Genomic DNA, 27,632 nt, shown 5'->3' with positions numbered 1-27,632 from the left:
GTGGGAGTTTGATTATACTCTCATAAAGTGGAACGCCATGGGACAGAGCAGCCTTTAAGCTGCCTCAAGGCCTGAATCTAAACTTATCTGTCTGCCCTCCCACATAGGACTGCTAATATACTGTCTCTGTAGAACACAGGGAGACTAATTACATATTACTGCACTGCATGGAAAATATGTCTTCTTATTTCCAGGAACTTAATTCAACCATATGTTTGCGTCAAAGTTATCACTCCTTTTTGTTTCAATAATTTAAAGTTTGGAAATCAAGAATTAAATATGTAACTCACTTCAGTCACTAAGGAAGGATATAAATCAACAACTGCTGGGTTAATAAATTATGCTTAAGGCTTAAGTAAAGTGTGATATACAGGCCTAATGTACTGAACGTTCTCTCATGCACGTAGGAATTAGATGCAGAATGACGCATATAAAATCAGTGGCAATGGAAAAACACATCTGCATTGTGCTCTGGGAAGGAACATATAATATTTATTCATAAAACACTCTAATAATTAAGGCTGCCTAAAAAAAAGAAGCTTAAGGATTTACAAAACTTTGGCAAAACAAAATCCATTGCACAACAAATATTAAGTTGAACGCTGTAATAAGGCCTGCATGGGCCCTGACACTATCGCTATTAGCACAGATGGGGCACTAAGTACTTGATATAAATTGTATTAATTTTGCGATTTAGACTAAATAAATTCTTAAAGTGGCATTAACTTTAAGGCCATTTATATCATCTGGTGTGAGAAAAATGTCAGCAGTAAGCAGAATCTTTATTGATAAGTGTAATAAGTGTGTGTGTGTGTGTGTGTGTGTGTGTGTGTGTGTGTGTGTGTGTGTGTGTGTGTGTGTGTGTGTGTGTGTGTGTGTGTGTGTGTGTGTGTGTGTGTGTGTGTGTGTGTGTGTGTGTGTGTGTGTGTGTATGACAGTATGTCAGAGCAAGGGCATGGGTATTGCTCCAACATATTTGGATGTGTAAAGTTCAACACATGCTGACCACCATAAAGAGCATTGGAGCAGCACAGCTTTTATTGAGTGCTTCTCCATCAAGCTCAGATTATTGGATTATGTTGCAGTTGCAAGTTGGTTTTACCCATTGCTTAGAAAAAGAACATTGGCATATACAACAAAATGACAGTAATACTAGTAATTTCTGGTTTTAAATTGTACAAATCTCTTCTTCTTTACCATTGCTTTAGCTGCTGTGTGGAATTACTTTCATGTGAGTAAGTGTTCATAGTCTGTTGGTCAGAAAGTGTTTGGACCACTCTATTTGTGCTAGTATTGTAAAGTGTCAAAAGTTGACAGCTCCATAAGCATTTATTTGTAACATCTAAGGGTAATGATCGTTGACATCAGCTGTCATATATGGTGTGCATCTACATCGCCTGCAATAACAACATAATTATACGCCTGAGGGGCAAATGAAATTAAAGGCGTTAGTAATGTGTTGTTTAATAACTGTAAAAGCATGGGCCAAATATGAAGACGGATTAAATCTAATCGGAGCTCCAGCTGCCTTTATTATGCTTTGCAATAACTTTCTGTGTTGTGTACATCTGAAGTTCCCCATAATCCATGCTCAAAATGCTAAAACATGCACTTCTTGGGTTAAATATACTTAGACAAAATGTAAAATCAGTTGTAAAAAAGTGGTTTCAAAATATCATTTAAAATATCAAATAGCTCGAAAACACTCTCTAAAATGACTTCTTAGTGTCCAACTTGCATGTCTAATTTAACATTTAAAATAGGCTTTTTACTTACATTATTTGCTATTTTGTGTTAATACATGTCTTTTGCAATTGTCATAGCAGTTTGTTAAATCATAAACCTATTTTAAATAACAATATTTTTAAACTGCAGTTGTGTCCCTAAGTATGCGCTCAACCCTGTTACCCAAACCAATTAACCTTGGGAGAGGAAAAAAACTGCAGTTACATGACAGAGGAAATAACATCATCAAGCCATGTGCTACTGCCATGGGTAGACCAAAGCTCAGTCCACTCTTTTAGTTGTCATATTTATCATATTCTTTCAGTATAGAACAAGTGTGGCACTCTTACCCGCTCAACCCTGTTACTCATATTATCACAATAAGACAAATTAAATTCAAAGTTATCTTTCTTCAGGTAAATACCTAAGTTTGTCCTTGCCTTGAAAGTGGCATTACATTCTGCAGCTAGCATGAATTCCTAAATGATAAAGCTAAAATAAGCATTGATTTGCAACCCTGTTCTATAATTCATTCAATCAATAAGAAACGACAGAAACAGGGTTGCGCAATAGTAGAACCATTTATTATTATTAGAAAAATTACATTTTTATATATAATTTGCATAATCGACATGTTTTAAAATAGAGCAATATAAATCATCACCTTTTTTGCAGTTACTGATAAGGGTACATTTTTTAGGACAAAATCCTTCTTTTTCGGGCACCTAGTGAGGATGCCACCTGGGCGCCTCCCTAGGGAGGTGTTCCAGGCACGTCCAGCTGGGAAGAGACCGAGGGGTAGACCTAGGACCAGGTGGAGGGATTATATCTCTTCGCTGGCCTGGGAGCGCCTTGGAATCCCCCTGTCAGAGCTGGTTGATGTGGCCAGGGAAAGGAAAGTTTAGGGCTCTCTGCTGGAGCTGTTACCTCCGCGACCCTGACGGAAAAGCGGGAGAAGATGGATGGACATGTTTTAAAATGTTACCAAATTATGAATTCCTTTTTGTTTCATTCAAAGTTGATTGCTGTTGATTTTAAAGTTCTAGCCCTCATTGAGCGCTAACAAATAAAATCAACAAATAAAATATCTAATAGAAAGTCGTTGATGCCTGAGCTGGCCAAATCATTTTTTTTGTGACGCTTTAATACCTGTTTTTATAAAATACATAACAAGAAAATTGAAAATAAAGGATTCATTTTTTTTAAAGTGTTGATGTCAAAATGTCCTCCAATTCTGGAATGACCCACAAACCAAAATTGCAACCTGTTTAGCAATGTTTGTTGCAATCACACACCACCTTCCCCAACACAAATGTATATTTCACATCTCACCTCGACACAGTAACAGACCCTCACAATAATCAGCAACACCACTCAGTTGGAGGGCAATATCATTATCATAAAGGCTGAAAACAGGCAGGTACCAACCATTTTTTTATTTAAAGACATATTTAAAATGTCTTCTGTCTCTTCATGAGCCTCCTGCAAAATCGCTGGCCAAATTATTTTTTACATTTATTTGAGCTTCTATTGTAAACTCTTGTGTGATAAGCCCTGCAGGTAAGACCTTGGCCAAAAATGTGATGACAAAAATTAATTGAGCTTAGCTTTTAAAGACTTCTCTTGCTTTGACATTGATGAGTGCCTAAAGGCTCCTACTCCAGCTGGAGAAACCTGACCAAAAAAAACTTCCTCCTACAACAATGATGGAGGTTCCTTCAACTTGTGTTGTAGTTCAAACGGCTGGCTTCATGCATGATTGGTCATAAGTGTGCTTAGAATGATAAAAAAACTAATTCTGCAAGAAAATCATAGGATGTAATATCCACGTGAAAGAAAAGGTTGAAACTGTTTTGATTTGGGTTGCAAATTAGGCCTCAAGCTGCTTTGACAGCTGAGTCTCGAAAGAGTAGAGCAAGCTGCGTTTCTGCTTTATGCACTGTGAACCTACTATTGTTTGTAAGTTTGCCTGTATGTGTACGTGTCAATTCTATTTTTACAGAATTTGTTGATCTCTGAATTCCCAGGCAACTCACATCCTGCCCTGTAATTAATGGAGCACTGGCAGCTATTCCTAATATGCACCGACTGAGCGCTCGACTTCTTCCGATGACAAGAGCCAAGAATGGGATTCAAAAATAACAGGGGAGTGAAATACGAAAAAAGCCTGAAAATTAGTTGGCGGTTAGAATCTTCGTGAGCTTGACGAATAAATACAAAAAATAGTCTTATAAAGCACTCATATTCACACATTAACAGCCCATATACATTTATATTCCTCATAGTTATGAGCTTTAAACATTATTTTTATTTTTAACCGAAAGGCAGCTTATTATGTGGGTGTAGACATTCTGCTTTTTGTTGCCACTACGGAAGAGAAATACTGATAAAGTCAGATATTGCAGCTAGTTAAACTAGTTGAGATCATTGCTTTAACTTGTTGACATAAATATCATGTTCTGCCTGCAGTGTGATAGGATTTCAATAAGGGTAGCAAAGCTTGGTTAAATAATATTTTATGAATAGGATACCACTTGTTTAAATTAAGGTTTGGATGCATGGTAAGAGTTTGGAAGAGTTCACAGCCATGCTAGGGGCGCTATGAAGTTGTAATGTGTATTATTAAGAAAGCAAAGAGTTAGGCAGAGAGAAGTGGGTCTAAAATCAGCTTTTCTGTAACTTTACTATTTAATCAGAGAGCTGTGTCAGAATACCGATCCTTGGCAACCTGAACCAGGAGGGGTTTCTATCATGTTGTAATGTTGTGTGTGTTTTCATCTATGCAAAAAAGCTCTCAGTACAGAATATAGATATTTATATAATATTTGATGATCCGCCAAAATATTGGAGAAGTTTGATGATGATGAAGTTAAAGGAAAAGTAAGTCGATCCCCTGAGTTCACAAAGGCTATGCGCTTGGCAAAACAATAAAGACGCACTGACGAGTGTGTTGGATCAAAACGGTTGACTTTGAGGCAACTAAAGAATCTTGCAGACCGTTGATCACTACATGTTTAATCGTGAGACATTACAGACACACTTCAATGTTATCTAATGAACGTCTGCAGATCGAATCCTAATTTATGAAAAAAGGTGACACGAATAAGGTTTTGGTTTTAGTTTTTCTGCAGTTTGTCGAGCAATAGTAATTCATAAAGGATAAATATGTATTAGAATGTATCACTTCAATGGTGTTGTTCTTTCTGGTGTCATTCGTTTTTGTAAAGATAGTTCATAAAAAAAAAAAAGGTTCAGCTCAACTTATTGAAGAGGATTAAACCTCAGGCAATGTGGTAATTGTAATAATTAAATCAAACCATTACACTAATTAGTATTTTCTGTCTTGTACAAAAAAGGATCAGCTTTTATTATTTCCAGTATTCAGTCTGAATCAGATGGAACCACAGACACAATTATTTGGATATGTGCATCAGTTCAGTGTAGCCCAGTCCAGTTTGTTCATTAGGAATTGTTGGAAGTCAGATGTCAGCATCTGTCTCTGCTACTCATTACATTCTCATTCCTTACAAACACCAGCAGTGTTACTGTAGGTTGTCAGAGGACTAAGACCTCTATTTTTAAAAGCTTTTCACTTTGTTCAAACCCACTGAGAAATCAATGTGATGTTGGGTTAGGGTTAAGGTTATGATTAGTGTGAGTATGATGTGGAGATATAATTAATATGTAAAAAAATAGTATTGAACTTGAACAGACCAGCACTAAAGCAATATTCAAAACATCACAACGCTTACACTTATGCAACATTTAAGGCTTTTTTTTAATATATATTGAATTGTGCATACATATAGTATTCAGTTCAGTATACTTGGTATCAAAATGCATTTCTTCAGTTTATGTCTAAGAAGGTCCACAAATGTGTGTAATGTAATATTTTCAAGCTGGCTGTCTGTGGTCTCTAATGCTTGAAATTGGCTGTTGCTGAACGTGTCTCCCACTGTGATCTGCACACTCAAAACAAAACAATTCTACCATGTAAACTTGGTTCAGAACAATCTTTGTGCTGTTAAGTTGCCTGTAAACATGTTATTTGTGCTTGGAAGGATAGATTAAAAAAACGATATGCAATGAAGAGATTCAAGCTTTCACACAAAACAAACCTGGTTTAACACAGCTTCCTGTTCACTCCCTATGTGTCAACCAATAACTGTGCCACCTGTGTGTTTTCCACTTGGTTTCAGGTCAGATTCATCAACCACAGGTGGCCTGATCAATGTGAAACGTTTAATTATTGTTGTGACAAATGACAGAGGCATTTAACAGGGTTTGCCTAGCAAATGATCTCAGTGATTGCAGCAGGAGAGTGTGCAATTCGCAACGACAAGTCATGAATTATTGAGCCACCAAAGTTGCCTGATGCCCTGAGGCCATGTTCCTCTTTGTAGACGGAAGCCCAGCAGGGGCATACAAAAGGGGACACTAGTGGGATTACAATTTGAGCCACCCACAGAACCAAGGCTGAGGGAATTTGAGGTTTGTGTTAGATCAGCCAGTTGAATAAAAAAAAGAAGCTTTGCATTTCCTGCACCACAGTTAAGAAAATGTGACTCATTAACTCTTGAATGCACAAAGAATACAATAAAATACTGCTAGTTAAAAGAAATTAGATAAATAACAAAGCATTTTGGTATACACTGACATGAGCCAATTTAACTCAATTACCATTGCTGTAAAAATCCATGTGAGCTTCTATTCCTTCCATAGTTCTCATGGTGAATGTGCACTGTTCTTTCAATCGTAAAGGCTTGGTTTGCCTTGGCGGAAAACCAAACATGCCATAGAGCAGGACCCTGCATTAAGCATAGGTGTGTGAGATTACCACACATGCCACAAATATCTATAAATCCTACCCTATTTCCCACATTTGTATTCTGTTTCATCAATTGTTTATTCTAGATGCAAATAAGATATTTGCTGGTTGAAATAAAGGAAATCCCAGACAGCATCCAACATTACAAGGTCCATCTTCTGTGGAGCATGATTGCTGATCTGTGTATTGGGTATTTCATTGTGGACAATAGACAGGGCCGGCCCTGGGCATAGGCAGAATAGGCGAATGCTAAGGGTGCATCCATCCATGGGGGGCGCCGTAAATAGGGGGGAGGAAAAAAAATTAAAGAAGTTATTTTTTTATTTTTGAACTTTTAACGATGTCTGAAACTACGCTCACATTGCATACAGTGCCCACACACTCAAAAGCAAATAAACTCATAAAAATATTTGTGATGATGATGCTGAAAATTTAAAGCACTTTCAAGAGCAACACGTGTGCATTTTATGCAGAAAAGGTGGAACATAGTGCTCAATAGATGTTTATAGGAGAAAAGCCTTAGTTAATGACTGATATAGTACTCAACATGTCATATAATACCCGGCAAATAGGATTTTTCCTAATTGAAAGTGTTACTCAGCAGGCTAATTTCTTGCAGTCAATGTTGCTTTAAAATGGAGAGCTAACTGCTGAAGAAGCTTGGAGGAGTGACAGATTTTCAGCCACAGCCAACATTATTTATTATTATTTGTTTTGAGTAACATTTACAAGACAAAGTCCTGACAGATGATGAGCCCCGTCTTATTTCCATGGTACTTGTTTGCAGTACTGCCAATAATGACTTCATGAGGTGAAGTTTTGCCCAGCAGGCTGGCTGAGGGCTGTGGTTCCCTCAGCACTCCCCTGCCCCCTCATGACCTAATTACCACAAATAATTGCTCATAATACTCCATCGAATCCCGAGAAGAATAACTCAGAAATAGCATCATCAGCAGTTATTAACAGCAGTTATATGATAATATTTGTATTCTAAAACACATAACATTTTTATTCTAAAACTAAATATTCACTCTTAAAAAAGAGAAAGCCAAGTTCTATCTTGCAGAATGTATTTTTGAAATCTTTGATCCAACTGCCAACACTTTGAGTGCCTGAGACAACATAGGATGCTAAAAAACAAAATTAAATCACTTAAACTAAATATGCAAAATGCCCCACTGGTCAAATCAAGTGAAGACCCTGGTGTGACCCGAGATCCAAAGAAGCCCGAATCATTATCATTCAGAGATTTATCCCAGTCTATGACACTGTACACCCAAACCCTTAGCGGCTAAGGGTTATATCATGTTTTGGGCTTCAGGTTGGTTTGGAATCCGTAATCTTGTTGCCTCAACAGTCAACCCGACATTGATTGCTGAAGATTTTTTTTTATATTTCAGGATATCAGGAATACCACGTTTCTGGGAAACATCTGAAGGTACAGCCTTTTGTTCCTGACTCCCAAACCATTAGAACATTTCAATGTTTTTATAGAAATAAGTCACATCTGGTTGTAAATAAGCACAATGATCCCTCAATGTGTCCCCTATGCTAAACAGATTGCAGCAGTAGTCCTGAAAGCTTGTCCCTCTGGTCACCTTTCCCAATATGTGATGAAGATATTGGCACTGATGTCATATCTGTATCTGTGGCTCTGGACGTTGTGCATCCCACCCATCTGGCTCTCTAAGTAGGTCGATACAGATTAAAATGCTTATATGCAAATGCATATTTAGCTCCTGCAGGTCTGCTTCCTATGATCAATGTCTCTGGGATTATGTGCCGGATGAAAAGTTGTGGTTGAGATGACCTTTAGTATGACTTTATCCACAGTTTTTTACTCTGTCTGCCTCAAACCAGTAACACCCAAACACACTGAAAAAACACACACACACACACACACACACACACACACACACACACACACACACACACACACACACACACACACACACACACACACACGCTCACTTGTGAGGTTTAATTGATTTTTCTGTTGCTGTAGATAAATCCATGTTCCGCACCTCATGTCACTGGCCGCAGCCCTTGTCTTCTAGTCTGGTAAACCCCATTCATCACATGAAGCCTCTGCATACAGCGAACCCTCCCAGCAACTCCTCTGTTACTGAGCATGCTCAACCTCGAGCTGCCCTTTTAACACACACACAAACTCACACACACACACACACTCGCAGTAACACAATGATGACATTATTGGAACATAATGATTTCAGTTATCCTCGGGGTACATGTAGCTGTACAGTTTATGGATTCACACTAATGTAAACTCTCCCCCTTATTTAGTGATAATAAGCTCTCTCTCACACACACACAAACACACACACACACATGGGCAGATTTTATATTCTGCATTTGTCAAACAGACTGACCCTGAGCTTGTTAGCTGACAGTACCAGTAGGGGCCAGTGTATCAAGCTCGCCTTATTCCTGCATTAACACTGCATACAATTTGTGTTTTGACATTATACAGCAGAATTTGAAAAGTGGACTTTTAAACAAAGCTTGACCACAAACCACTTTTCAAACACTATTCGTGGCTTTTTTTTTCTTCAGGTTTTTTCAGTGGCGAAATCACAACAAGCTGCCTGCCAAACTTTGATGCTACCTCCAGAGGGACCTATCTTTTATTTTTCTAAGACACTGCAAAGACTTGTTACTTTAGATTTAGATTTTGCCCTCCTTGCCTGGTGTGTGCCAGAGAGGGGTGTGTTAGTAAATCATGTAGCTGTTGTTAGGAAAGAAGGGGCAGTAAACATGAGCCTATATGCATCTTCACTGCATAGTTTATTCAAAAATGTTTTCAAAATACAGAGCACGTCATTTGTGTGCAAGTGTGAGCGTACACGCAAATGCAACTGAGGGATTATTATTCAGTTACTGAACAGTTATCTATATTTACAACACACTACGCCTGCTGAACAGCATCACAAAACATATCCTATTGCAAACACAGTGTAAAAATTAAATATGAAGGACTACTGTACACAAACCAATGAAAATAACACTGGATAATATACAATCAAAAGTATTACAGATATGTATCCATGTGGTTTTGAAGACACATGTGATAAACAAGGCAGTTTCCTATCTCCCGAGTTAACTTGCTTGACTTTTTAAAAGAATTGGAGGATGAAACCTGAGGATAACTTTTGTATCACTCACTTGGAGGATTTAGATGTTTGAGCTCCAAACTGACTTTTTCTTATGACGGTTGATAATTGTCAAGTATATTTTGTGACAGACCACTGATTGCACCTATCGAGTTTAAAAAGAATGTATTGAGGTTCAGCCTTCTATCTCAATTCATGCACATCAAACCTTTGTGAACAATCTAAGTTGTCTAAAGGCTTCATGGGTTCTTCAGGATCAAATTATTTAAAAATATGTCTCCTCGAGGAAACCAATGACAATCTTGGATGCTGAATTGATGTTCTTTCTATTATGCGAAAGCAAAGACAAACAGGGTTATCTCTGTAAAGTTTATTCATCTACCCGTGGAGACTCCAGCACTTCATGCTGAGGTTCTTGTGATAAATGACAGAGCTGTCGTTTCAACTAAAGCAGGGTGAACAACACATGCCACAATTCATTTTCTCCTCAGTTCTCAAAGCGCTGACTGCTGCACAAAGAAATGAGATTTGCCATCAAAGCTAACCTTAGACTTTATTCCTGCATAACCCCAGCTATGTTTAACCAGCAGAGGTCCCGCAGGGCTCCCGGCAGGAGAGACGAATCAAGAGGAGCTTCGATCCACACACAGAGCGAAGGTTGGCGTTCCACCGGAGCGGTTAATTCAATGTGAAAATCCGAACATGAAGGCCACCCCAACCCACTGTTTGCTTCCTCACACTTGAAAGTGTAGTTGTGAAATCATTGTGTGTCCAGTATCAGTTCTGTCAGGGGGGCAATGTTGAATGCAATTTGGCAAAAAAATGGAGACTGTTCTGAACTCAGCTATGTCCTTGGAAGGATTACTGCAGGAGACTCTTGTTAGTTCAGAGATTCTTCTTTCTTTCAATAAAAAAAACATTTGTTTTATGAGTCATCTGACTGCATAAAGTTTAACATTAATTCCACTGAACAACTTCATGTGGGTAATTTAAGTCCAACAGAAACTAAAACAGACAGTAATAATATGAAATGACTACTCTTAGCTGAACAAAGGAAAAGAAGGAAAATAGCACTATCTCTTTGTCTATTCCTTTAAGCACTCTTTGTGTTAGGAGTGATTCCAGCCTTGTGTTACTCTGTCATGATCATCCATATGGCCTATAAAAATATGATCTAATACAATTAAACCACACTCTCACCTATGTTCAGAGAAAACATATATTTCTCTTGCATCAACGTTGCAGTTCCAAACACTTAAATAATAAGACTTCAAGTGGTTTTAAGTAAGTGTTTACTGTGTTTCATCATTCTACTGAGACACAAACAGCGGTCTTCTGGGATAAAGTCTTGTTTCTTTAAAATAATAATAGCTCCATTAGGTACAGCTTCTCTATAGCAAGAGGGGGCAGCCGTGGAGGGACATTCGTTAACTGATATTCAAAAGGTATTTATGACAACTATGTATTTTTTTCATTCAGTCAGGCCTAAGATAGTGTTAAACCAAAAAGATTGAATGGACCACCTGGGTAACTTTAAAATCATTTTCTATTAACAGCTACCAAATATATTAGAAAAACCTCTCAAGACAAGAAACTGGATAAATAGCATTTTCACACAAAATGGGAAGAGTAGGACCATGCACTAAACTCACATGAGTAATTTTACAGCCTTAAGTGAGCTCAATAGGAGTCAGGATTAGGGTGAAAAGCCCATCTTCACATTGACCAAAATAAACCTTTCGTATTCATGTACGCAAGTGGAGGATTGGTTGTTGTCTCTCTTTCATTTACAGTTTTACAGGTAGAGGTTGACTTTTTTAAGGCTTTTTAGATGACTACAGGTATGTTCCTCACTGAATGTTCTGCAGTGATGTTAAGGATGATACGGATAAAAACAGGGCTGTTGAGGGTCTTGTTAGTTTTAATCACATAGATCAACAACTTTATTGGGCAAGAATACAGTTTGTGCAGCTCCCAGCACTCATACAATTTGTCAAGACCATAAAATGTTTTGTTGAGAAGAAAAGCACAACACAGGGTTTTTTGCGATTGAGTGTATCAGCACCTTCCTGCATGAATGTGTTTTTGCTTGTGGGTTATGCATCGCCAATTTCATTACAGAAAGGTCACTTAATAATTCAACAACCCTGCAACAATCAGAGGTTGGATTTACGTCAGGATCAGCGCCGCCACTTTAAAGACATTTGTTCTAAATTGAGACGTCTCATTAACATTTGAAAAGTATTGTGACAGTTGCTCACATTTACTCAGTGCGCAACTAGAAAGCAATGATTGCACACTAAAAGTCATGTTGTGACTAAATGATGCCACACATTGACACGGGAAAACACTCACACTGTCGAGCCAAACTAATACTTCCTCCCCCCAAATGGATACAGTTAGGAATGGATATGAACTCTTGGTGAACCAAAATGTAATGCTTAAATAGAGTTTTGATATTTAATGTCATCAGAATTGTCACAAAATATAAAGATAAACCTTTCACCACCTAAAACTCCTTTACTGCAGGTAAGGAAGTCATATGATGAAGTTCAGGTAGTTAGTTTTGGCCAAAATGGATGAAAATGTGATGCAAAATGTGAATCTTCATGTACTTCATGGCAACACCCTTTCTGATCTCGCTGTAATATATAACACAATTCAGAAATCATTTTGGGCTGTGGAATTACTTACAGACAACACATTTCCTCATAATGGTTACTGACATGAAAGAAATGCGGTTGCAGTAACGACTTGGCTTTCTAATCTGCAGATAGGCTTTGATGGATTCAAGGCAGCGGACTGATGTGCACACACACATACATTTGTGTAAGACATGTGATCTGTAGATATGCGCACCCACACGCTATGTGCCCACAGCTGAGGAAATTGAACATCATATGTGCTAATGACGTGTTGAAGAAAAGTGGTACGAGGCCTACATACTGATGGGACCGTGAGGTGATGAAAGCAGGAGTGCAAGTGTGCTATCTCGTAATGGAAAGAAAGCAAGGACCTCAGAACTTGTTAAGTGGATTTTTAATACCACAGCACTGATGATAAGGACAAGCCCTGCAAGAGGAAATTCAAATTAATATTAAGCACAGAGAAAGTGACATAAAATCTTATCTTGAGATGAGCATCAGCAGCTGTGATGAAGACCTCTGCACAGAGGGAAATAACTTAAATAAGTGCTACATGACTCATTCTGACATCTGATTAATTAACATGCATGGAGTCACCCTGCAGCTGGCTGGAAGCTGGTAATGGACTTTTTTATATAAGTCTTTAAGGGTCTATAATTCAACTGGTTTGTTGTCTTCTATAAACCAGTCAATTGAGTACAGTTTTAGGTTGAAAGTTACTGTGGAATGACCAATAGGTCACATTTAAGAGCCCAAAGTGGACAAAATAAAAGTTGACTGTAGTGAGGACAGGGGACGTGAAACCATTCATACTGTGATGTTCATAGACATCAGCTGCTGAAAGTTACATTGCCCCTCAGGGCTGTACAAAGTATGCATTTGCAATATAATTAAGTCAGTAGTTCAGTCAGACAACTCACTTGTTTTGAGTTTGGCGTCTAGGCTCGGGCCTCATCACTCCATAGATTTACATAGAATATTGAGTGATGATAAGATAACAATCCCCCTAAGTCTAAAGGTGGATGCTGGGGTGGAAGCTGGGGAGGTCGTGGGGCACGCGAGCAGCAGCAGCAACGTGGAAGCAGCAGTAACAGTAGCAGCTTTAGTGATGCAGAGGGAAGCCGATCTGGCAGCTTAAATAGAGCTGTAAGTTTTGGAGAATGCCTTTTGTTGGTCGTAAAGAGATGAGTTGACTGTCTGAACTAGGTTGCAGGCTTCGACCCATATATTGTATTATATAAAAGTGCCAGTGGTTTTCTTTTATCTACTCTTTCTACCTTTATTTGAATCTTTTTATGTCATTTTGCCCAACATTTCAGATATGAAACTGACCAGAACAAGTCAGATGGGACATGAAGCACATGTTGTAAACAAGTCAAATATCAGCCAAGTTTTTGTGGATAATAACTATACAAACTGTAGAAATGATTACCAAAACTGTTACAAACATCCATCACTGTTCACAATTGGATTCCGTGTTTTACTCATTTCCGGTTTTTACTGGTTTCGATTGACTGACTGCATGACTTTGTAGCAACCATCCTAACCATTGCAAATGCTTTAAAAAACTGAAACAAGATTCAAGTTGTACAGTTGTAAAGCATAAATTCATGTTTTTACCCAAGTTAAAATCTATCTCGCATTTTGCTTCTGACATAAATTCCCTACATTATCCAAAAGCGTTAACAAAAAAAATGTTCAAATATGCCTGTAACATTTCAGAAAGTGTGCGAAATACGTTCATACTCTGATAATGAGAAACCTGCCTCAAATGCTTTCACATTAAACATGTTCCTGCTGCTTTAAAACTGCTCTTTTGCTTCCAGGGCAAACTCAGATTCCCAAGGCTGGATTTTGAAGTATACTACAAAAGAAACAACAACACATGGAGTTGAGAGAAACGTGAATCCTTATTCCTTGTACTGTGCTAGAAGTAACATCATGCTCAGCAGGAGGGAAGTGTGGGCGGTCTGGGGTAGCATTTTCATTTGTTTCATCCTGTTTTCTGGCACATGTTTTATCCGGGAAATAAAATATTTCTGTTAATTGGTTTATTCAAAGAAGCAGGGAGAGTCAGTCACGGGGTATCAAAGGTTCATGTAAAGAGTATAACTCCACTTCAGGGGAGAACAGCCGGGTTGCTTTAAACACAACCAGAACATCTTTCCTGGGGTGGGGAGTTTTTACTTAAAGGGCAACTACACATGGAGTGTGTTCAGCTAGAGTGATAATTAAGAGGATGGAAATAATGATGAAGGTGAATAAAACCTCTGCCAGTGGCTGAGATGCATACTGAGCATGAGATAGACTCTTTATAGTGGAAAACAACACTAACACTGGGAAGTTATCACACTTTTAACTACTATGTAAGTTATTTAATGGAAATTCTACGATAGCTAAGATCCCGATGATGTGCAAGATTATTTCTTTTTAACCTAAAATAAAATAAGATACGATTCTCCTTTATTGATTTCCAATAGGGAATTTCAGGTTAATAAATATCGGATTTTCCTGATTTATATAATTTTCTCGTATCGTTTTTATTTCTTCAACAATAATGAATGTTACTTTGTCAAATCTAACTTTTCTAAAGTGCCTTTTCTTTGTATGGACAGTGGAGACCATGTATTTGTACAATAAAACATTTTGGGACATTTTACCCTTTGTAAGATCTGAACAGATCTTTGAGAAACCAAATACTTATCTCCCAGTGTGTGACGGAGATTACTAAAGAGAAACAGTCCAGTGGTTGTTTCTGCTTCTGTGGTGTGTTTTAGATTTTTCAATCATTTATTGCATTTTCTAAAAACAGACGAGAAGGCAAATCATTAACCAAGTCCCTGTGTAGAGCACGGGACAGCAGCTGTGAAAAAGACAATTTAACACAACCAATCCCGTCAACCATCGCTGTATTTGGTTTCCTCTCATGTGATGGATAGGATAGAGGTATTGATCTGCAAGAGAGCGCCAAACTGTGGATTGTGTGTGTGCATGTTTGCGAATATGTGCGCTTGGCGTGAATTATTCCTCAATTATTGATTGTTTACCCTGTTTCATCTGAAACTCTTTGTAGAAGAGGCATTTTCCCCCTTAATCCATCTCTGTGTTGTCTGATAGCTTTTGCTTTCACATGGCTCATAGTAATCACTTCCTTGTGAAACTGACAATGTGGAAACTGTTTGGATTTCACTAAGAGGCCCAGGGTGGGTTATTTTGCTAAAGCACACCGATCCAACACATTCCCTAAAACATGTAATTATATATATATTGTTTGAGAATGTTGTGTCTAAGCGAGTGATGCACCTGTTTTTGAATGTAAAGGCATATAAATGCCACAAGCCTTTGTATACAATAATTGGTGCAAGTTTCCTGCAATTCCCTTAGTCATAGTCTTTTTTCATTTTATTTACTCACCATATGCAATTACTGTATTGCAGATACAGTTAATGTATACAGACAGAGTACGCTGCTTGAGGTTAAATGAGAAGTATTTCCAAGTCCATGCGGAGTGACATTTTTATAACATCTTCTCATTGCAACTAGGGGCAATTGTATCAAAGCCGGGCTCTGTCCATTAGCATTTCTTATTTTCTCTAAGCTAATTATGATACATTTTTTGTTTACTCCATGTACACATGCAGAAATGTAGACAAGTCAGGATTTACAGGAGGTGGTGCTGAATCTACATTCCTCATGATTTATGTGGTTGTCCAAGTGATGTCAAAACTTCAGGAAGCCATTGCATTAAGTTTCATAAAAAACAGGTAAAGGTTGTGCTATAAGTCTAGGACATTTAGTTGTTTTACATTGTCTGTCTGTTTATAGATGAATCAACAAGACATTCCAGTTTAATAAGTAAAACGCAGATGATGTGATAGACAGTACCAGAATAGCTGTTGCACTTGCTTTCAGTCTTTATACTTTGCTAAACTAATTACAGTCTGGTTTTAGCTTCACATTTCGAGCAGTGCATTGACTATAGAGTACGACTCGCTGTAAACAGGAACAAGCATTGGTATGGGCTTTTGAAGCAGCCAGTCTTCTCTTAACTGTCCAGCCGCATCTAGGTGCCTCATAATGATTTATAAAAGCATCTGTGAATACCAATCAGGGCCGGCTGATGTGTTCCTGCTGTCTGTTTGGCAGCGAAAATAAAGGGCAGTGCGGGAGCTGAATGTTCATCATTTGATATTAACACCAGACAAAGCAGGCCTCTTTGATCAAGGCCCGAAGGTCAACCGCAGCAGCTGTTGCGATGCTCCAACAGGAGGCAAACCTTTTCTTCTTCATCCCGGGGGGTGGCAGCATCCCGCCAGGCAAGAGCTGCTCCAAGTGTGTGCTTGGAAATCTTAAAGCAGAGTGGACATTTGGAGTATTTTCGTATTCCTCTAATGAGGAAAAGAAACAAGCACAGTGCTTTTCAGAAACATGAACTTGTTGGCAAACACTTACATTATCATTCATTTGTAGTCGTGTTTGTGATACAAATTGTTGGCTGTTGTGACCAAATAAAATGTTGTGAGAGCTGCAATTGAACCAAAACACTAACGTTTCAGTATGGACAACTATAATAGTTGCAAACTTGTAATAGTTTTGTGTAGCTTCATAACTACAATCAACCAAATTCACATTGCAATATTGTTTTCACAATGCACTCTGTTCATTGTTATCATGAAAGAATATTGATTACGGTACCTTTAATATTTCAGTGTTGAATCTGCTGCAGTACGGACCCTGTTTGTTCAGCTTGATCTTACAATTTCCCCTGTGGTCCCAATATAAAAGTAATCTTTTCAAATAATAAGTTTCACTTTTTTGTGTTTATCTTTCATATTCAAGCAGTGTGATATCTGTCTTTGCGATCATATAAAAATTGGGCTTGTGTGTGTTTGAGCACTTGGTCAGAAACGACACACACCACTGCCATCCTTTTACCCTTATTTTTGTCTTCTATATATTTGATCCGTGCCCAGTATTTCAGAGTGGATCTGCTTTTAACTACCAAACCACAAGGTTGTTGCCTGCTGCTATTGTACGTCTGACATTGATTTCTTTTTTCTTTTCACAGTCTGCCCTGTAACAACATGGTAACGCAGCTTTACTTGTCACTGAAAATGTCAAGCAATCAGGTACCTTTAAAAAGGTCAGCATTTTATGGGATGTTTAACATGTCGAAGGGGATAACAGGGGCATTTTCCTAGCTGGACCCAGGAAGCGTTGTAGTGAATCTTAAAACATTAGCGAAATGGCTGTTTGACAACCGGATGACCCCAAGCTGTGCGACCTTTGAAAGGTGAGGGAAAGTCCATTCTCCGACCCTAATCCATTTCATCCATGAAGGTACCTGTCATATTTTTAAATGGCATGATATTTTTCATTTGAATAATTGCTTTGATACAAATCTAAAGTTGGCAGGCTGAACATGAAACACTGAATGCATGATCACAGCAAAATATACTCAATGATCCTATCAGTCTCTTTTATTCCATTTCAAATTTGAATCAAAGGTAGCACTAACAAGCAGATCCTAGAGACGTTTACTTTATGTCTAGAGGTTTAAAATGATCCACAGAGGTGAACAAGTTTATGCTGATTAATTTTATTTAGTCTGGTAATTGGTTGTGGTGACTCCACCGGAATAAATATGACCGTAGGAGAACAAGGCAGAACCAAATAGTAAACCAAAAGTAACAAATATCTCTACATGTTGATATTTCTACCTACGTGAAGGTTATGAGCACTTTCAACTCACTTCCCAGCAGATATGATCTTTATTGTTGTGTTCTGACAATATTGTAGCGTTGCTGTTTTGCCAGACACCACATACCTGTTTGCTTATTTGATTTCCCCAGACACCTACAAGTTGTTCACATCCACAGTTCAATGGAGGAGACACTAGCAAAAATTGACATACGGTGAGCTCTTTAAATATTTACTCACAATATGTTCCTGCGTGCAGTTGGCAGCCTGTGTTAAGTATGCAAGTAAATGTCGGTCTGATTAATGAATGAAGTGTCTGACTTGGCCTTACTGTTGCCACAGATGGTGACCTCTTTCTTCGCTGCCATGAGGGAGAAGAAGTAGCGGGCAAAGCAATGATAACAAAGAGGAAGGAGAGGAGTCAGGATAAAAAGGTAGGAGTGTATTGTTGAAATTAGGATACGTTGATCCTTAATGATAGAGAAAAAATCTACAATTTCCGACTTAGTATCCACTGACATTTCTTAAAGTTCTACAATGTGAAGCTACACCTACTTAGGGTCACTTTTAAGGAGTAATACACCAAAAATGCATGTCCTATAATACTACCTTCTGTAAAAAGAAATTGCTGCTTGCTCCTTCTTCCGAACACAGCAGCTGAGTCTGTTGATTCGCAGTTGATAAACATGAATACCAATAGAAACAGAGTGTTACAGCAAATTTCAAACAGTTAGTCTTGCAGCAAATGTTCTTCTGTCAAACCATGCGACCATAATGTTTACATTTTCACTTTGGCGATGAAATGCCTAATATACTGCTTTCTCTGCAGCTTTGTAGCTAAAAGTGGACGCAAGACACAAGTCTATTTAACTACATTTTGAAGAAATGGAGGTGAGGTGGTCAGCTTAGGTTAAAAGCAGTTAACATGAATTCAAAGGCTGTAAACATTGTGTTATTTACCATGTATATGCGATGATAGAAACATAAAATGAAATTTTGTAATTAGAAGTGTTGAATGTAACAGCTGAATGTAACTCTTCTTTCTCACGTGGATGAATTATATTTCCTGATTAAATACAGTCAAAATGATAATAAATCCTTTTTTTTTTAATCATGAAAGGTACTTTAGTATTTGCTTTGCAGGTATATCCTGAAAAGCTTTACAATTAGAGTATTTGTACTGGAATAGAATCACTGTGATGTCCCTGTAAATGTTGTACAGCGAGTACTGAAAATGGTCCTTTCACCTCTCTCCCAACACAACAGCAATTAACCAATTGCCTACAAATGTCAACATATTCATTAAAAAAAGTTTTATTGAATGTCAAGTGAGGCTTGATATGTGTTTCAGCTGCAAATGCCCTCACAGACAACACATGTACATGATCCAAATTTAAAAGCCTCTAACAGCTGTGTTCAATCACTCTGGTTAATTATACCCCTGCTAAGGGTGAAGGTGGGCAGAGCTGAGCAATGAACTACTCTATGTGATGTCGCCAGACTGCACATACTAATAAGAGTGATAAAGGTGTAATTTGTCCCACCCAAACAGGTGCAGCAATGCTAAGAGGAGAGTCAGAGAGATCAAGCACCGACTGTACACACCCACACAGGTCTCTTCTCAGCTAAAAATAATTAAGATCACCGGTGTGGGTTTACAATTGGTGTGCAGGGCTTTCAAATGAAGACTATGTAGTTTTGAATATGAGCACGTCTGGAGCTCAACAATATGCAAACAGTCCTGCAACATTGCTGTTACTATAAGAGACAACTCTGGGAGGAAAATAAACAATTCTCTTCTTAGAATAAAGGCAGTTGGACTTGACAGTGATACTTACAACTAACCAAAGAGCCAGTCGTCCATGACATTGACATGTGTCCAGGAATTGGGTTTCCTGACATTTATATGCCACTAATTTAGACCCCGGGGAAATACAAAAAGCAAAACCTGAAGGCACACAAAAGCTGCAACATTGACTTTAACATAGGCATAATGCAACGGTCGACAGGCTCCCCTTCAAACTCAAATTCTCTGATCATGACTGGCAATGTTTGACTTGTGCCTCAAAGTTCACTCTCTGTGCCAATAGCATGGGGATTCCCCAGAGATCGGTTATAGGTCCATAAGTATTTAGCATGTATGCCAACCCTAGTGTTGCCCATCTATGGAAGGCCCCTTAGGTTATAAAATCATTATAGAATTATTTTTTACGACCAGTCAAGCAGTTTTGAAAGGCACTGACAAGCATTGTATGGTGTCAAAAGTTATGGCCCAATTGATGGCCCTCCTATATCAGAGTCTCAAATGCTGTATCGATTTGACATTCAAGTTGGCAAAAAGTTAATGAACAAAGACTCATGTCACATGTTGGAACCATTTCTCCCACTGTACTTGCACTGTGTGGCTTTTTCTTTCTGAACAAATAAGAGGGACTATTACAAATCGCTGAGGCAGGTAATTACTCCAAAACTAATTAGCTGACAAGTCAAGGACAGCTAGAAATGCAGAAATAAGGGAGTGTGCAAGACTTCTTGTCACAAGAAAGAAAAGAGAAAAAGCAATTACATGGAAAATGTATGCCAATGTAGCATTTAAACGAGTGAGAAGGTCTGGGAAGAGATACAGCAAGATCTAATTTGACTGAAATAAAAACTTGTCATGATCCTTGTATCGTGTCTGTCATGTCCTTGTGTTGTGTTTTATTTCGAAATGTTTTCCCCTCGTGTCACTTCCTGTCTGCGTTTCCCTCCTGTGCCTGATTGTGTCATTGTGTTCACCTGTTGCCCCTGTGTTTCTCCTCCTACTTCCAGCTGTCTCTTGTCTTGTGATTACCCATGTGTATTTAGTCCGTTTCCCTTTTGTCAGTTGTCGTCATTTCTTCCCTAATCCCTTCCATGTTACCTGCCTGTTCCTGTCGCCCTTCATGTCTGAAGCTAAGTTTTTCATGTCCTGTGTTCCCCTTGCTTCGTGATTTCATCAACAGCTTTTGAATAAAGCTCGCTTTTGTTTTTGACCCTTACCTGCTTCCCCTTGATTAACTGCACTCGGGTCCAGTTTCCCCAACCCTGACAGAACGACCGAACCCAAAAATGGACCCAGCAGTACTTTTTGAGGATGCTCCTGTGGAGTTTTCCTACAATATTTTATGTATTTATGGAGAGTGGAGGAGAGCAGGTTCTAAAGAGGCTCAGGATGCAGCTGCTCTTCATGCACGCCGGGAATTGGCAGCTAAGCCATGGTTCGAGAACTCACTGCCGGACTATTTAAGGACATTTGTCAATTCGCCAGAAAGCCTGCACCCTTTCCTTAAACCTCGTGTCACAGCCATGACGCTTCCTACAGCCAAGCCTCCTGCACCCACGCTTCCGGCTGAAGTTTTGGCCCTAGCAGCCGCGTACCCGTCTGTAGTTCCGGCCCTAGCAGCCATGTTTCCAGCTGCAGTCCGGCCGACTCCAGCCCCGCTTGTCCTGTCGGCGGCCCGGCCGACTCCAGCCCCGCCTGCTGTCCTGTTGGCGGCCCGGCCGACTCCAGCCCCGCCTGCTGTCCTGTCGGCCGCCCGGCCGACTCCAGCCCCTGCTGTCCTGTCGGCGGCCCGGCCGACTTCAGCCTCGCCTGTCCTGTCGGCGGCCCGGCCGACTCCAGCCTCGCCTGTCCTGTCGGCGGCCCGGCCGACTCCAGCCTCCCCTGTCCTGTCGACTCCAGCCTGGCCTGTCCTGGCGACACCGGCCTGGCCACTCCAGCCTCGACTCTCCGGCCTGGCCTGGCCTGTCCTTTGGACTTCGGCCTGCCCTGTCCTGTCGACTCCGGCCTCTCCGGTCCAGTCGACTCCAGCCTCGCCAGCCCTGTCGGCGGCCCTGTCGACTCCGGCCTCGCCTCCAGTCTCGCCTGTTCCTACTCCGTTGGGGGTCCCGCCGTCACCTGTTCCGATGGGGGTCTCGCCAACTCCTGCTCCGATGGGGGTCCCGCTGATGCCAGTACCAACTGGGGTCCCGCCGACAACAGCTCATGTCCCGTCGGGGGTCCCGCCGACTGGTGCTCCTGTCTCCTCGGTGGCCCTGCCGCCTCCTGCGCCAGGTGCTGCTTACTTTCCTCCAGAGGCGTCTCGCCGTCCTACAGCACGTCGTCCAGAGGCATCTCGCCGTCCTCCAGCCTGTCCTACAGCCCGTTGTCCAGATGCATCTTGCCGTCTTCCAGCCTGTCCTACACCCCGTCGTCCAGAGGCGTCACGCTGTCCTCCAGCCCATCCTACAGCCCGTCCTCCAGCGCTGTCTCGCCATCCTCCGGAGCTGTCTCGCCGCCTTCCAGGCCGCCCTCCGGAGCTGTCTCGCCACCTTCAAGGCCGCCCTCCGGGGATTGTTTCGCCGCCCTCCGGAGCTATTCCACTGTCCTCCAGAGTTCCCTCGCCATGGTCTAAGCCCTTGCCTCCGGCCCTGTCTCCGCCAATGTCTCCGGCCTCCGGAGTTCCCTCGACGTGGCCTCCGCCCATGTCTCCGGCCTCCGGAGTTCCCTTGCCACAAGGCCTGTCCGTGCTTTGTCTCATGCTCTGCCTTGCCCCCGGGTCGTCCGCCCGAGACACCCTTCTCGTCCTCTGTCTTGCCCCCGGGTCGTGACCCTTAACTGCTTCCCCTTGATTTACTGCACTTGGGTCCAGTTTCCCCAACCCTAACAAAACTAACTACTATCAATACACATTTTAATCATACACACACACTATATCTCACTTAATCTGTTCCTGTATATTCTCATCGTCGTTCACTCTTATAATTCCCCTCCAAGACTTTCTTCCTCGTCATACAGATGTCTTTCTTTCTTTCCATTCATCCTCTCTGCATCCCTCTCTCACTGTTAGTAATTTTTTTGAATTTGCATATACCAAAGCCTTATTTTTTGTCTTTTCCTTGCTCTTGTCCCCCAATTACTGCTTTTCCTTATTGCAGTAGTTGACCATATAACACTATATGACATCTTCAGCACACATTCACATGACACACTCACAATAAATATGATTCCTTTAATTAACAATCGTCTCCCAATTACCTGCACTTCTAAGCCTTGTCAAGCAGGAATAAAATCAGACTCTTTTCAACCTCAGATTCATTATTACTTTTTTTTTTTCATTTAATTGAATCTGCCCCCTCAATAACTTCTTTTTTTTCTAATTGCCCATTACAAACAAAACAGTGTAACCCCACCCAATCTGAACAAGATCATTTTGTTTTATGTACTTGTGCCCAAAACTTTGGGAAGCAACTTCCAGTCAAACCTTATGTATGCAGAACACATCTGCTGTTATTGATAGTGTGTCTTCATTTCTAAGTAGAATGGATCACAGTAAACAGAATGTTCTTGAAGAAGAGCAGTTGGGTTTTGAGAATCTAAAAATCTGGGAGGTTTGTGGGGGGGTGATTCAGCATAACTTACCTCCTGTCTTACACCATGTCATTAGTCTTGTCTTGTGTGTACCCTTCAGACTCTTGCTAGAGATTTATTTTGATCTTGGATTGTATTCATCAGATGAAGTAGGGTTTTTACCTTATTTTAAGGGAAAACACACTCAACCTCAGGTCCTTCATAAATGTATTTTCAACTATCCTACCCAACTTTTATAAAGGTTCTACACATTCAGAACGTCTCAATTATTTTTGGTTTGTTACACCTTGGCTTAGTTTTCTGGAAATTAACTAAATTCACCTAACAGTAATTCAATAGGAAGACACATTCTGAAAGTAGTGCACCCTTACAGCTGCATGAACTATATTTTGACTTAAAATAAGACTTTATAGTGAGTGAAAAACAGGAAGTGGTAAAAAAAAAAAAGGTGTGAATAATGCTAGAGGAGAGTGAGATAACACATATGAGAAAACAGAAAGATTCCCTGGACAGTCTCTCTGTGTTTCTGAAATATGACATCACGTCACATTTACTTATGGAGATCCTCTGGAATTCCCACGCCAACTCCCTGTGGTCATGTCAGTTTTCTGATCCTGCCACATTTTGTGTCAACATCTATCTGTTACAGTTTAGCCTGAACATTAAGCCAGAGGCCCCGACAGTAGTGACAAATCTATGCCGTGCCCACTACAATCCCGCCATGGTCAGCCGGCCGGCACATAGTCACACACGAGGTGGAGGGGGGGAGGGTGGTTGTCATGTGAATACAGATGATGTCACGTCTGACTGGTTTGTATTCCTCGATGAATCTGAACGTATATCACAGAGGGAGGATTTTTTAGTAGCTGTGTCTCAATCAGCGAGCAGACAGATGTTAAGTCCAGTGGGAGTGGAGCTTGTATAAGATGGATGAAGGATGGACACGGAAGAGTGAAGTGATAAGGGGTTTTTCTGTCTCCATATCACAAATCTCAACATTCGTCCATCCATCTATTTGTTCATTCTTTTTCCTCTCATCTGACTTTTTCAGGACACCTATTCATCATGGAGTTCCCCTTTCCTACCATCTCTGATAACTCCACCTCTTATTGTAATGTCCACTGTTTTTTCTTCACCATTTCGTTAGTTTGTCCTGCCTTTCCTTCTTCCGTCTCTGAACTCCTCTAATCCCAGCGATAGGCAAGTTACTTCCAACATGTAATAAAGTACATATTACTGTGTTTTTTAAAGTAATAATATAATAATTACATTAATATGTAATGCATTACACTACTTTTGCGTTACTTTGAGTTACTTTCACCAAAATAACTACAAAAGTGTGGCTTTAAATGCTAAAATGTAGTTTATTGCAGCTCATTAATTAATCTATCTATCTGGCAGTACATGCTGAACATTAGGAAAAAAGTTAGGAATTAAACTCATGCTCCGTATAAGTGGGCTAAATATGTGATACCGGTAACTTTACTCTGTTTGTTATGAATAACATGTTAGTGGGGCCTCTGCACGGCCCTGTAACCTGCTGTATATGAACCGGTCTCTATGGCAGCGTTAGATCACCTTGTCATTGGTGTGTTAACGGGGATTTGGCTGACAAGCTTTCTAAAAGCCAGCGATTCCACAGAGGACAGAGGCTGCATATCTTCAACACTCGGCCACGAGTCTCTTAACTTCTCGGGGTTCAAGGCATGCAGCCCGAGAGAAAGTTACCTTCTGTTGCTTTGGCCTGCGAGCACTCGTGTCTTTTTCTTTTCTGAGCCTGCAGCTCTGCATTGCAAATCTGTTTCTGCAGCCCTCTTAACCAATAGTAAACAGGCTTACTGAGTTACTATTCTACCGGCACAATTATTTCTCTGGTGTCAGAATGTCTCGTGATGTTTGTGAATTCTTAGAAACAAAACACCACATCCTTTTGGGTTAAAATATGTTGTAACAGCGGTACTGAGAATTGTAACGGGTATTACATTACCCACATTTCGGAAGTAATGCGTTATATTACTGCGTTACAGCAAAAAGTAATACATTACTGTAACTCCGTTACATTCGTAACGTGTTACACCCAACACTATCTAACCCTAACCTTCCCTCTCTCTCTCCATCAGTACATCAGTCCATCCCTGAAATCTTCCTTCACTCAGTTCCTCTATTTGTCTTTTCATGCATTCCTATATCCTTCTAGCTTTTTCCTTATCTCTGCATTTCTCCAATAAAATGTTTCCATCTCTATGTACTGTGTTTTTCAGTTTGCAGGTATACCAAGGCCTTGGAGCTTTTCTTGAACTCTCATTGGCTGTAACTTCGAGACCAACTCCAAGATATTTGGCCCTGATAGACATCTGAAATCCGTCTTCAATGTGTCTTCTCACAAGATTACGAAGCCACCGCCAATTTCACTCGCCAAAAAACTGTTGATGAGTAAGAAAACTGTGATCAAGTTGAGTTGTATGAACTAGGACTAAGAAACTCCTTTGTTTTGCCCTAACACTTTGACGGTGATGGCAAGAATAGCATGGAAACTCTTTGATCTTTATTGAAGTTAATTAGTGATGAACTGTCCGTATGTCCTCTATACTTTCATTTCTTCCTTACGTCAATTCTTCTGCCCTGTCTCTCTCCATCCCTTATTTCCACTATTGCTTATCTGGTATCACTCCATTTCTGAAACATTCCCCTTTTATCCTTCTTCATTCTACCTTGACATTCCTCTCCAACTGTCCATCACTACATCTCTCCCTAGATAATTCCTTTTCTGTTTATTTCTTGATCCCTCCATCTATTCACTATCCTTTCATCTCTTTAACATTCCTTCATCACTCTCTTGCACTATCCTTACATCTCTCTGACCCTATCTTCCTTCCTTCATTAACCTATCCATCATTTCACCTCTTCATTCACTTATAGCTGTCAAAATATTTCTTGCCTTCTTCCATCCATGTTTTATTATCTCTTCTACAATCTCCAGCTGCCCATCCCTGTTTCTCCATCCCTCTATCAGGTCAGTCTTCCATCTTAGATCCTTTCCCATCTGGCCGTATAAGGATTCCTCAACACTTCCACTGTCTGTAAATCCAACTTTCCTTCCATTTCTCCTCTATGTCTAAGTCCTTATCCTTTCCTCTTGTGATATTCTATTTGTATTTTCTTTTTGGTGTGTTGACAGTTCATTGTCACCACCTTAAGACACAGGTGTTGTACCTTTTGTCTTGGCTGCTGTATTCTCTCTCCCGCTCTCAGTGTATTTGTCACTATGCTCTTTCAAAACTCCCATGTGACAGCAACTCTTCGGCGTCCTGTCATCAAACACTGATGTCACCCTGCACCCACCTTTTACCTTGTCACAGCCTGTGATGTGTTGGTTTCGCTACCATGCTACTGTTGTATTTGTGTGTGAGCTATGATTGTGCTTTACAGAAGGACGCACACATTATTTTATTAGTAAGCAACCATCTCTCTTTTCACGGTCAACATCTCACCTTTTCTGTTTACATCTGACTTTGCTTCGGGGTTTCACCTACATGGAGCCTAACACGCACATGCACAAACACTGGCACACACATAGTGCACTCATCACACACATGCACCTCTGGCAGGCATCCGTGCTGCTGCTTCCTGGTGTTGCAGGCTGCGATAGCGAAGTAAAGCCTTTATGACACACCGATGTGGCAGGAGCTGAGGAGGAGAAAGTAAAGCCTTTTTAACAGGGCTACAGTGCATTGTTGGAAAAAGCTTACACTTTTGACGACTTACAGTGGGGCAAAAAAGTATTTAGTCAGCCACCAATTGTGCAAGTTCTACCATTTAAAAAGATGAGAGAGGCCTGTAATTTTTATCATAGGTATACCTCAACTATGAGAGACAGAATGAGAATCCAGGAAATCACATTGTAGGATTGTTAATGAATTAATTGGTAAATTCCTCGGTAAAATAAGTATTTGGTCACTGACAAACAAGCAAGATTTCTGGCTCTCACAGACCTGTAACTTCTTCTTTAAGAGGCTCCTCTGTCCTCCACTCGTTACCTGTATTAATGGCACCTTTTTGAACTCGTTATCAGTATAAAAGACACCTGTCCACAACCTCAAACAGTCATACTCCAAACTCCACTATGGCCAAGACCAAAGAGCTATCAAAGGAGACCAGAGACTAAATTGTAGACCTGCACCAGGCTGGGAAAACTGAATCTGCAATAGGTAAGCAGCTTGGTGTGAAGAAAT

Source organism: Eleginops maclovinus, chromosome 11 (assembly GCF_036324505.1).
Source record: "Eleginops maclovinus isolate JMC-PN-2008 ecotype Puerto Natales chromosome 11, JC_Emac_rtc_rv5, whole genome shotgun sequence".
In the NCBI taxonomy this organism is placed as follows: domain Eukaryota; kingdom Metazoa; phylum Chordata; class Actinopteri; order Perciformes; family Eleginopidae; genus Eleginops; species Eleginops maclovinus.
Note: the sequence above shows the minus strand (reverse complement) of the source record.